The sequence below is a fragment of the Tenrec ecaudatus genome, chromosome 2, assembly GCF_050624435.1.
Source record: "Tenrec ecaudatus isolate mTenEca1 chromosome 2, mTenEca1.hap1, whole genome shotgun sequence".
Classification (NCBI taxonomy): Eukaryota; Metazoa; Chordata; class Mammalia; order Afrosoricida; family Tenrecidae; genus Tenrec; species Tenrec ecaudatus.
In genome coordinates this window covers 259,388,718-259,401,825 of record NC_134531.1, presented here as the reverse complement: position 1 = coordinate 259,401,825, position 13,108 = coordinate 259,388,718, and the positions used below count along the sequence as shown (strand labels likewise).

Here is a 13,108-nt window from a genome sequence, read left to right as displayed (position 1 = left end):
GACTGCTACTTACGGGCATTGGGAATAAGGTTTTGGACCACTCCACGTAATCCTGGATTAGAGGATAACAATTTTGTAATATCTCGCTGTCCACACCATCCCTAGCTAGTATCCTCCTTCCTTGCACGTCATGAATTTCTTTAAGCTTTTTTTTTGTAAACTAAACAAAACAAAAACTATGGGGATAAATTGACTTATGAAACTCAAGAAGAAATACAGTTTATTCCAAAAGTTAGGCTCTCACCCATAGATGTCCAAAATGATTAAAAGCAAAAACTGCAGGGTCCTAGAAATACACACGGGTCTATGTTAGCAAGCTAAATTTCCTATGTAATCACAGCTTTATTACAATGCTAAAACCAAACATAACAACATAGTAGATACTCCAGTTTTATATCTTGTACCAGCCCATTTACAATAGCTGCTCAACTGTGTCAATAAAGCAAGGTTTTGATGATTACTAAAAGAAGTGCAAATGGAGCAGGTAACCAAATTTCCCCCTGCACCTCTAATTACTGAGCTATTTTAAACGAACCAGTAAGTGCTGGGAGGCGCTCGCTCGAGGTTGGGCTTTGCATCGATGGAAAGCAAAATAGACGTTTGCCTTTTTAAGATTGGTGATCCTCTGCACATCCGGAGACTGTATGCATGCTAGGGTCCCGGTCTCTCGTTAAAACAATGGGAACTTTTCTGAAGTTCACAAGCCTGCACATAGATTATTTGTAGATACAGAGATCGCCTGAAGGAAATGCTACATTTTATTATGTCCAGACACTGTAAATATATAAAATTTCATAAATTAGTTTAATAGCAGTCCTGAATGCTTGGTAGCATTTTACCAAACAAGAATAAAAGTATCAACTAATTGCAGTTTTAGCTCATCAATAACTGTTGTCTTAGAAAAGTTTTATATGGACACGAATGACAGCAATGTTTCCAAACCAAGTTGCCTTTTAAAATAATGCATTCAAGGACATAATTATCAGTATTTGAAAAGCATCTTAATTTCAAAGTGTTGCCAGAAAATAAAATAATCCATTCAGATTGAGTTTGAATTTTGGGGGGTTTTCAGGTAGCAAAGGAAGATGAATTTTTATGATCACAATCAGGAGCATAAATGTGACTAAATTCTGTGTTAATGAATTACTTATACTAAATTTAGAGTCAGACTGCAATATAGTCAAATAAAAATTTATTTTAATTCAATAGTTTCAAACCTACAGATGCTCAACTTGAGGCAGCTTAATTGAAGACTATAACTAAAGGAAAATATAAAGGTCCCAGAATTTTCTGTCATCAACATTTCAGAATTAAATTGGATCCTTCAAGAACTCTTTTCTAACAGTTCTATATGTTCGGTACATTTGGTAGCAGGAGATCATTTGCTCAAAAGCACTAATTCCTTATCTAAAAGCTGTAATCATTGATGCTACCAGCTGATAAAGTACTCCATGCTCTCTCTGTAGCCTGGGGAACAGGTTAGCAGTCTCCCTCCCATTGCCATCAAATCCCTGTCCGCTCATGGGGAATGAAGAAAATTGCATAACCAACTCCTCTGGGACCCAACTGTTCCACCAAAGAATTCACTTGGCTAGGACATTCAAGTACGGAATTTATAAGTATAGAACTTAAACAAGGGGAGAAAAAAACTTCAATGTAGGAAAAAACAGCATGTACTTACATAGAGATTTTACTAAAAGGAATTCATTTGAATCACTGATCATTTGTTGAATCCCCACTCTCTCCATTTGCCAAAACAGAATCTAAAGAAGACATTTGCACAGGCTCGTGTGACTTACACTCATTATCCTCAGCTTTTTACTCTATGTTTTTCACTTCCTGGATTTAAGATGCTAAATGATGGATTGGACACCCTGATTGTGAATATGGCACTGGATAGGATAATAGCGTCTACCTGTATCATGCTTACTATTGTTGAGCATAATGAATTTGAAAGTACCTTTTCAAATTTTAAAAAAGTTTTGTGAAAAACACCTTCACACTATTTTGAACTCAATAATGATCTTTCTGGTTTAGAATAACCTTAATTTAGCTTTTAAAATTACGTACTAAAATTTCCATTTTCTGCTATTACTTTCATTTAAAGCCAGAATAACTTGAACATTTTAAAAAGTGATTTTCCCCTAGTCTGGGAATTTTTGCCTATCTGTATCTTGAATAGCTTTAGTAATAAGCTTTCTGACATATCTGTCTAATGTATGGTATACCAATAGTAGGGTAAACTGACAAAGCAAAAACAATTAGAAGGGGAAACATTTTATTGAACTATCTATAAATGAACAGGTACTGAATAGCGAGTTTAACTTGGGTTTTTAACCTGAAGGTAGGTAGTTCTAAACCACCAGCTGAGGAGGTTCTATACTCATGTAAATATTTATTTTCTCATAAACCCACGGGAGCAGTTCTAGTCCGTCATATAGGGTCACCGTCACTCAGAATGTACTTGACACATTGATTTTGGATCTTGGCATGTATATTTATATAGTAAACCATCTGGATAACTGAAGGTAATATTATATTTGGCAAATTGACTTAATTGCTGAACTAATTCCATGCTCCTTATTTTTTGTGTAGACAATAATTTCAGGGGGGAAAAAATCAATAGTCTCCATTCTCCATGTTTTCCCATATCAGTCATTGACTTAAGTCTTGATGCCTGAGGATGTAGGAGCCAGAGGGAGACTTGAAGGAGGAGAAGTAAAGAGGTCAGAACCTATAGCTCCAAAGCTACCAAATGTTACCCTCTTTCGGAGATGAGTAGTATGGAATGTGGACATGATTATTTCCCAAACTAGAGCAATGAGTTTAGAACCATACAACATTACTACAAATTAGTATAGTCAAAAGTAAAGATCATTTGGTCATCAATTGCATTTCAAAATAATTGACTATTGGTAAGTCTGAAGTTGCTATTTAACAATAATGCATTTGTGCTTGTGAGTGCCTGCTTGTATTTATATTTCCCCTTGTGTGGATTTTAAATAATGTCTAATAATATGCATTCAGGAATAGAAAATACCAGCTGATTAACTAGTCATTCTGTAGTTTGACCTTTATAAATGTCCTTTGCCCGCAGTTCTTTCCTCTGTTTTCTTTGGCTTTCCTCCCATCCCACTATCATGTTTGGCCTTCCTTTGGATTTTGGTAATTCCTCTCAGCTACATTGCCCTTGATCAAACCCCCACCCCCCCTCCACCCCCGCTGTCCCAAGAATCCTATCCACTCCTCTCCATCAATTTTAGATAACTTATTCTTCCCTTGTCCTTGGGTTTGTTGGTACCTCCCTCCTTTCTTCCCTACCTCCTCTCCTATGCCCTCCTAGAACCATTGGTCCTATTGTTCTCTTCTCCAGATTGTTCGTCCTACCTATCTTTTCCAGATAGACATGCATAGACAATAATACACGCAAAAACAAAACAGATGAAAAAAGAAGACAAAAATGCAGGCATGTATCTATATGTAAATATATTTATATATAATGGCAGGGGAATAGACCTAGGTACATATATTATTTTAAAAATATTGCAGCAGCAGATGGACACTGGCCCTCCATTCAAGGACTCCCTCAATGAAAGAACAATTGTTCTACTAACAAGGCACTCTGTGATGCTCACCTTCCTTAACACGATCACTGAAGACAAATGGATGCATAAGTTAATGTGGTGAAGAAAGCTCATGGTGCCCGGCTATCAAAAAGATAGAGCATCTAGGGTCTTAAAGGCCTAACAGTAAACAAGCAGCCATCTAGTTCAGAAGCAATAAAGGCCACATAGAAGAAACAAACTAGCCTGCATGATAATGAGGCATCAATGGGATCAGGTATCAGGCATCAATGGCCCAAAACAAACAAACCAAAATCATATCAATGGGAATGAGGGGGAATGCAGAGAGAAGACCCAACCCCCATTAATAGTCAATTGGACACCCCTGTCAGGAGGGCCACAAGGAAGAGATTAGCCAGTCAGAGTGTGGTATAACACTGGCAAAATACACAACCTTCCTCTAGTTCTTTAATGCTTTCCCCACGCCCACTATCATGACCCCAATTCTATCTTACAAATTGGTCTAGACTAGAATATGTATAAGATAAGAGCTCCCAACACAGGGAATCCAGAACAGATTCCCCGCTCAGGAGCAGTAAGGGGAGAAGTAATACTGGCAGGGAAGGGAAGGGGAAGTAAGGGGTAAGGGGGAAATAATCACAATAATCAATAAATGCCCACCCCTCCCAGGGGGACAGACAGCAGAAGAGTGGGTGAAAGAGACAATGGTCAGTGTAAGACATGAAAAGCAAAACAGAACAATAATTTATAAATTATCAAGGGGACAAGGGGAGGAAGGGTGGGGAGGGAGGGGGAAAATGAGGAGCTGATACCAAAGACTCAAGTATAAAGAAAATGTTTTGAAAAAGATGATGACAACAGATATCCAGATGTGTTTGACCCAATCGATATATGTATGGATTATGATAAGAGCTGTAAGAACCCCCAATAAAGTAAAAACTACAAAAAAATAGAAGAAAGAAAATCATTCTGAAAATAATTTGCTTGAATCTATAATCACTTACCAACAGACACTCAGGTCACTGCCGTTGAGTCAATTCCAACTCATCATGACCTAGAGGGCAGGATAAAGCTGTGGGTTTCTGAGACTGTAACTCTTCAGAGAAATAGAATATCTGTCCTTCTCCTGCTGAGTGGCTGGTGGTTTCGAATTGCTGACCTTGTGGTTAGCAGCACCTGTAACCACCATGCTGCCAGGGCTCCTAAAGACACACAATCCTAGTCAGATGATTGAAGACATTCAAAGAATGAATGTTTCCTAAAAGAGATGCCCATAGCTTTCACACAGCAGCCCCCTCAGTAGCAAATCCAGAATGGCAGGTAAAAAGGTTCTTGTTACAAAGCAGTGCCTGCCTTCTACAGTGAAACACCTTTCAGCATTTTAAAATTTAGTCTCTCACCCATGTGTAGCTCAAAACTCTCATCTCTAGAAAATGGTATTGAAAACCTTAAAATAAAACTACTTTGAGACGTTTCAAATACTCCTGGTTAAAATATCAATTAATAATTAATTATGCTTCATCTTCTCCTGACTTTTTACTAGTCAATATCATTTCTAGCCACTGAATATTTACATCAACTAAGGAGCTTGGTGAAGCACACAGTTTTTCCTCATATATTCAAAACACTTCTCAATATTGGAAAGACTTTCTCAATTGATCCCATTTTTAAACAGGAATCTGTTTCTGGACAAGGAAAAGGAAGTGGAAATTTTTTAAAGCAGAGATAAGACTTTTAACAGAAGTTTTAAAATATTTTCATTAGTTTTTCCCCCAGAAATCCAGAATTGCTTGATATTTGTGGCTTCTCTGAATATTTTAAAGGCAGAGAGATTACGTCTGGTGAGCCCATTTGGCATACTAAGTTGATTTTGTTACATGCACATATGCTTTTATCATAATCATATGATTCAATTTCAAAATCCAAACTTGATCTCAACAGAAATAGTTAATTTTAGAATTTTAAAATGATATTTTTGCTAATTTTACACTGAGTGTATTAGTAGAATAAAGGGCAGTATAAAGATTGTTAACAGACCTTCACATTAGAAACACTTAAAAAAAACCTTTAAAAATTTTTGGGGGGGAAGAATGTGTAATCAAGAGATTAAATAATCATGTGCTGAGTATCAAAATGAAGAAATGTCTGGAATCTCACGACCTCTCACCTGTGGCAGTGTGGGTTTTTGGTAACAATGAGATCATCCTCGACTTTCGGTCCACAGCACTCTCGCTTCAATGTTTCTGTGAGGATGGAGATCTTATAACACCAATATTTCAACTACTAGATATGTCTTCGATAGTGGACAGTTTCCAGAAAAGCCTCTAGACCAAAACAGACTGGAATGAAAACACTGTCAATTAATTCTAAGAAAAGAAATTCAAGACAACACAAAGGGCAGTGAAAAATGTTGGGATAAGATTAGGCCATGCTTTGAAATAGTGTGAAAAGCTGAGTCCCTCAATTGTGAAGGCACTCAAACTACTGGGTCAGAGTTGTCTTTTCCAAAGAAGGTTGGCTTTTGCTTATATGGTATAACTCTCAAAGTCCATCGGTAGGCAACTGTGCACTGTCTTACAGAAGGGTTATAGGGAAGATATAAGCCAGTCAGGGTGCAGGGTAGCAACAATGAAACACAACTTTCCTCTAGTTTTTAAATGCTTCCTCCCACCCACTATCATGATCCCAATTTACCTTACAAATCCGGCTAGACCAGAGAATGTACACTGGTACAGAGAGGAACTGGAAACACAGGGAATCCAGTGTGGGTAACCCCTTCAGGACCAGTGGTGAGAGTGGCGATGCTTGGAGGGTGGAGAGAATGTGGGGTAGAAAGGGGAAACGGATTAAAAGAATCTACGTATCACCTCCTCCCTGGGGGATGGACAACAGAGAAGTGGGTGAGGGGAGATGTGGGACAGTGTAAGATATGACAAAATAATAATAATTTATGAATTATGAAGGGCTCATGAGGGAGGAGGAGGGGGAAGGGAGGGGAAAATGAGGAATGGAAATTAAGGGCTCAAGTAGAAAGCAAAGGTTTTGAGAATGATGATGGCTCCAAATATACAAATGTGCTTGAAACAATGGATGGATGGATGGATTGTGATTACAGTTTTACAAGCCCCCCAACAAAATGATTAAAACAAAAAAGAAAACACCAGTTACAAACACCTACTAGTAATCATAAAGTGGAAGGAATCAAGCAAATTGGAGTTACCAAACTTAAATTGTAATGTATAAAGGGTGGTATCCTAGTCATTAGGGAGCTGAAAGGGACTGGGATTAGCGATTTTGAACTTGGCCTACTATCGCAGGAAGGACAACTGGAATAGATAAGCATCACCCTCATCATCAAAAAAACCCAAGACCTATTCTCAAATACAGTGCTGTCCGCAAAGGTTAAAAGCAATAGGTGTCCAAGGATAAGTAGTTAATCCAACTATAACTCAAATTTGCATGCCAGTAACTAAAGACAATGAAGAAGACATTGAAGAATTGTACCTATAGTTACAGTCTGAAACTGATCAAGCTGCAATCAAGATGTGTTGATAGTTACTGATGAATGGAATGTAAAACTGGGAAACAAAGATTCGGGACCCATAAAGTGGCCTTAATGAGAGAAACAACCTTGGGGATAACATGATAGAATGGTGCATACCCAAAATTTACTCATCAGAAATATTTTTGAACAGCATAAATAGCAATTATGGACTTGAACCTTACTAAATTGAGCCAAATCAACTCTAATTGTGGGAGAGATGATTAGAAAAGAATCTCACTCTCTTCAGGCAGAACCAGACCAGGGTTTAAACAAAACACTGCCTGGGCCTGCACCACCCCCACTATGGTTATGATTGAGGCCGTTATTGCAGCGCTAATCCGATTTCATTTTGTCAAGTGTTAGTTCATCTTGTCCAGGGAGGATTTTCATGTTCTCACTGCCCATCTACCCTACCACACTTGATGTCCCATTGCCGGGACTGGTCTCTCCTGACAACATATTCAAAAGTGAGAAGTCCCATCATACTTGCTTCTAAGGAGTAGTCTTACTTTTTTTGATGACAGGTCTGCTTGTAATTTTGGCAGTCTATTGTACCTTCAATATTCTTTGCTAGCCATAATTCAAATGCATGGATTATTTTTCAGTTTTCCTTATTCATTGTACAATTTTTGTATGTATAGGAGGCAATTGAAAATACCATGGCTTGAGTCAAGCACAGCTTAAGTAAGATCTTTGCCTTTAAACATTTTAAACAGTCTTTGTGCAGAAGATTCCCCTCAGGCAATGTCTACTGAATGCTTGACTGCTGAGTCCATGAACATTGATTGTGAATCCAAGAAAGATAAAATCCTCGATAAATTCATTCATTTCTGGGTTTATCATAATCCTGCACATCCAGTTGTAAGAATTTTTGTTTTCTTTTTTTTTTTTTTAACAATTTATTGGGGCTGATACAATTCTTTTCACAGTTCATACATATACATACATCAATTGTATAAAGCACATCTGTACAGTCTTTGCCCTAATCATTTTTTTCTCTTTTCTTCTTTTACATTTTATTAGGGACTCCAACAACTCTTACCACAATCCATAAATATACATACATCAATTGTATAAAGCACATCCATACATTCCCTGCCCCAATCATTCTCAAGGCATTTGCTCGCCACTTAAGCCCCTTGCATCAGGTCCTCTTTTTTTTCCCCCCTCCCTCCCCTTTCCCCCCTCCCTCATATGCCCTTGGTAATTTATACCTCGTTATTTTGTCATATCTTGCCCTATTCGGGGTCTCCCTTCCCCCCTTCTCTGCTGTCCCTCTCCCAGGGAAGAGGTCACATGTGGCTCCTTGTAATCAGTTCCCCCTTTCCAACCCACTCACCCTCCACTCTCCCAGCATCGTCCCTTACGCCCTTGGTCCTGAAGGTATCATCCACCCTGGATTCCCTGTACCTCCAACCCTCATATGTACCAGTGTACAGTCTCTGTCCTATCCAGCCGTGCAAGGTAGAATTCGGATCATGGTAGTTGGGGGGAGGAAGCATCCAGGATCTGGGGGAAAGCTGTGTTCTTCATCGATACTACCTCACACCCTAGTTAACCCATCTCCTCTCCTAAGCCCCTCTATGAGGTGATCTCCATTGGCCGACACTTGGGCCTTGGGTCTCCACTCTGCACTTCCCCCTTCATTTAATATAATATATATATATACATACATATATACATATACACATATATACACATACATACACACACTTATATCTTTGTTTTTTTTTTTTGCATGATGCCTTATATCTGGTCCCTTGGGCACCTCGTGATCGCACTGGCCGGTGTGCTTCTTCCATGTGGGCTTATTTGTTTCTGAGCGAGATGGCCGCTTGTTCACCTTCAAGCCTTTAAGACCTCAGACACTATCTCTTTTGATAGCCGGGCACCATCAGCTTTCTTCACCACATTTGCTTGTGCACCCATTTGTCTTCAGCGATCCTATCATGGAGGTGTGTAGTCTATGATATGATTTTTTGTTCTTTGATGCCTGGTAACTGATCCCTTTGGGACCACTCGATCACACAGGCTGGTGTGTTCTTCCATGTGGACTTTGTTGCTTCTGAGCTAGATGGCCGCTTGTTTATCTTCAAGCCTTTAAGACCCCAGTCACTATCTCTTTTGATAGCCGGGCACCATCAGCTTTCTTCACCACATTTACTTGTTCACACACTTTGGCTCCAGCCGTTGTGTCGGGAGAGTGAGCATCATAGAGTTCCAATTTAATAAAAGAAGGTATTCATGCATAGAGGGAGTGTTTGAGTAGAGGCCCAAGGTCCTTCCGCCACCTTAATACTTGACCTATAAATATCGACACAAAGATCTATTTCCCCAACCTCCTATATATATTTGCATGTACATGTCTTTGTCTAGACCTCCATGAATGCCCTTTGACTCCTAGCTCTTTCCTCCATCTCCCTTGACCTTCCTCCTGCCCTACTACCATGCTTCATCGCCACCTGGGCTAGAGTATACCTCTTCTCTAAGCAACCTTACCCTTGATCATTTCCCATCAGGCCTGCCACTCCCCCTTCTCTACCCTTTGGGGTCCCATGTTTTTCCCTTGTCCCTGGGTTTGTTAACACCACTTCCTTACCCCCCCTACCCCCCACCCCAAGTCCCCCCGGAACTGTCGGTCCCGTTGTTTTTCATCCAGATAGTTCATCCAGCCTGTCCTATTCAGACAGACCTGTGGAGTCACTAACATGCACGAAAACTAGACAGAAGAACACAAAGCAACAGTATACAACCAGACAACAAAACAACCAAAACAAACCACTGAAAAAGAACAAAACAGTTCACAAGAGAAAAGCTTGTAGTTAGTTCAGGGATCTTTGCTGGCCCTTAGGAGCGTTTTCCAGTCCAGTCTGTTGGGGCACCATGCCCTGGCCCCAAAGTCCACTTTCAGCATTCCCTGGGGACCTTGCCACTCCATTCCCTTGCTGTTCCGCTGCACTCCCCCAGTGATTTGCCTCGGTGTGGTGGGATCAGGTCAGGTGCAATTCCCACACTGTGTCTCTGGTGCTGTCCCCTGTATCGCCCTTAGTCACTGAGGGGCATCATGTCTCATAGTAGGGCCAGCCATGTTGTTCTCTCTGTGGACTGGCTGCTCTACTCAGGAACATCATCATCACGGCCTGGTGGGTCAGGCTGTGCTCCACTCTCTCCTCCTGCCCCTTCATCTGCTCCCGTGTGCTCTGATCAAATATGTCCATCTCCCATAGCTGCAGGGTCAATGTCGTCCTTAATCCATATTTGAAGGCTACAATCACTTTCCGAAAAAAATGTTGTCAGCTGTATATCCAATCCTTACACCGAGTTCTTCAGCTAGTCTAGCTGCTCTAATTATTTTCTCCACATACAGATGAAATAACTAAGGGGAGAGCATATAACCATGACTCACACACCTTTCCTGACTGTAAACCAGGCCACTTTCCTCTCGTTCCATGTACAGGTTCCTCGTGAACACATTGTATTCTTATGGAATGTCCACTCTTCTCAAGGCTGGCCATAGTCTCTGTTCGCTTGTGTTTTTTTTTTTTTTTTGATCCATGCAGTCAAATGCCTTTGCATAGTCAATAAAAGAAAAGAAAACATATTTCTGGTATTTTCTACTCTGACCAAGATCCATCTGACATCAATAATTATATCCCTGGCTCCATGTTCTCTTCTAAGTCTGGCATGAAATTTTAGCAGCTTCCTGCTGCAATTATTGGATGATCTTCAGTAAAATTTTACTTGCATATGCTATCAGTATGACTGTACAATTTAATAATTCTGATGACTAACTTTGCCTAGGCATGAGTACCAGTATGGATCTCTTCCAGTCAACTGTCTTACAATTTTTTTGGTACAGTTGAGGGAGGGCTCCCAGTGCTTCATCAGTTTATTGAAACATTTCGAGTGCCATCCCATCATTTCTGACCCTGGTTTTCAGCCAATGCTTTCAGTGCATCTTGGATTTATTTCTTCAGTAGCATTGATGTATCAAAATGTATACTTATCTTTAAAGAGTAAATTGATATTAGTTTTCCTTTGTCTCAAATGAAAACCAGAGGCTTCAAGCTCTGCATAGAGAGGACTCTCCAATTTTATCTGACTGCTCAATGGAATGTGCTTGATCAGCTAGACCTGCCTCAGATGGAACATGCTAGATATGCAGACTCTGCACTATGGATCTGATGAAACAGAAGCTGCATTTTAACAAGATCCTTGATGATGATTTTTCTTAGGCATTTTAAAATTTGAGAAATAATGCAGTAGGTCCTTACTTCTGTTTACAACCATTACTCTTTCCTGCATGACAAGCATTTCCCAAACAGAAGGACCTGTATGTTATTTATATTTTTCTTATTCAAAATGACTAGCATAAAACTTCCCCTGTGCATGGCCCTCGATGCTTAGTTATTAAGCTTATCAATAAATGAACTGAGCAAATGCCATAATATTTGCACCTTTTTCTATCCCATGACTCATAGAAACAATGTTCCTCTCTAAACTCTAATTTACTCAAATATAGTTATTGTACCTAGTTACTTCTCATAGCTATTACTAGTACTTGGAAGAACATTAATGATCAATGGTGGAAGGAGTTGGTACATTAATCAAGATATTGCTAATATGTTGAAGAAAGTTTCTTAAGGAAACTTTTACTTTAGATATATTTATCTAACAAATATGAATCTGTACATATTATGTGGTGGAAAGTAGTTTAAGTTCTAATATATTAACTCATTGACATACTAAACTAAGATTGTTTAGTCACACAAAATTCAATGATAAATCAATAAAAGTGAATTTGAGGTACTTTATTCAATTCTCATTTATGAGGTGGGTCATCTACTTCAGGTTTATTTGTCTGTAGACCAATTAATATAAAATAATGTATGTAATTAGGCTTGTTAGTAATTTTGATTTTTATTTGATTCTGGCTGTTATGCAGAGGAAAACATGTATTAATACACATTTCTACATTTCGTGTGCAACTCAGTTATGCTGAGAAGCTTTGAGTGTTGAAACCATTGCCATCCTCTCTTTCTCAGTCATCCTTCTTTCTTTGCCATTGAAATAAACTCAATGTCCCTGAGCGTCCTAGCTAATTTTTTGAGTGGTGTTGTCAATTTCATCCCATACAGACAGATAAATAACACAAATCCCAAGGTAAATATTCTTTGCTAGTTAACCAGACTATTTTTATAGTTTTAAGACTATATCAAGGAATTTCCTTCTATGTAGTATTTAAACATTATCACAGGAAAATAGTTTTGGGTGTTCATCTAACCTCTATCACACCAGAAAGGCCGGATTCTCTGAAAATTTTAAATCCTCATCTGCATATTCCCCCTCTGTATAATCTTTGATAAAATGTTCAATAATAGAAGTCAGGCACCATCTAGTTTTGGTTTTCTAACAAAAGAGGCAATTTTTTCCTGACGGTCATTAAGGAAACCTTCCGTATCTTCCCTCAATCTGTGACTGTCTATTATGTTTTTGGTCCACGCGCATAGAAGCCACCTGTGGTGCCTTGGATGATCACTTGCAAAATTTTAAGATCCTGTGCGCTATGCAATGAATAGAACAGAGCTTTGGAAACAGTGTGGAATGTGGGCAAATGTAATCATTCTCTTTTGCAGGTGGCAATGAAAGATTATATAGTTATTGTCTAAGACAGGGTGTCCGTTCTTCAAAAACCTAAAAGAGAACCAGCATACGCCCAGTAGTTCCACTGCTCGATATACATCTTAAAGATTTGAAAGCAGAGTCCAATGATGCTCATGCAGTAATGTTCATTGCAGCGCTGTTCACAACTGCCAACGAGGGCGAAATAATATCACTGCCATCAAGGGAAGTGTGAATTACCAAGAGGTTGTACATGCATGCATCAAACTACCTCTCAGCCAGAAAGAAAAAGGAAGTCTTGGTACAAACTATAATATCGATGGAGCTTGAAGCCATTGTGTTAAATAATTAAATTCAT

General features: G+C 39.2%; 1 protein-coding gene across 2 annotated transcripts in view; it reads left to right on the top strand.

The window, feature by feature from the left end:
* Nucleotides 1-13,108, top strand: part of EPHA3 (EPH receptor A3) — a 402,493-nt gene that overhangs the window by 366,586 nt on the left and 22,799 nt on the right. The gene's annotated exons all lie outside the window — the stretch shown is intronic.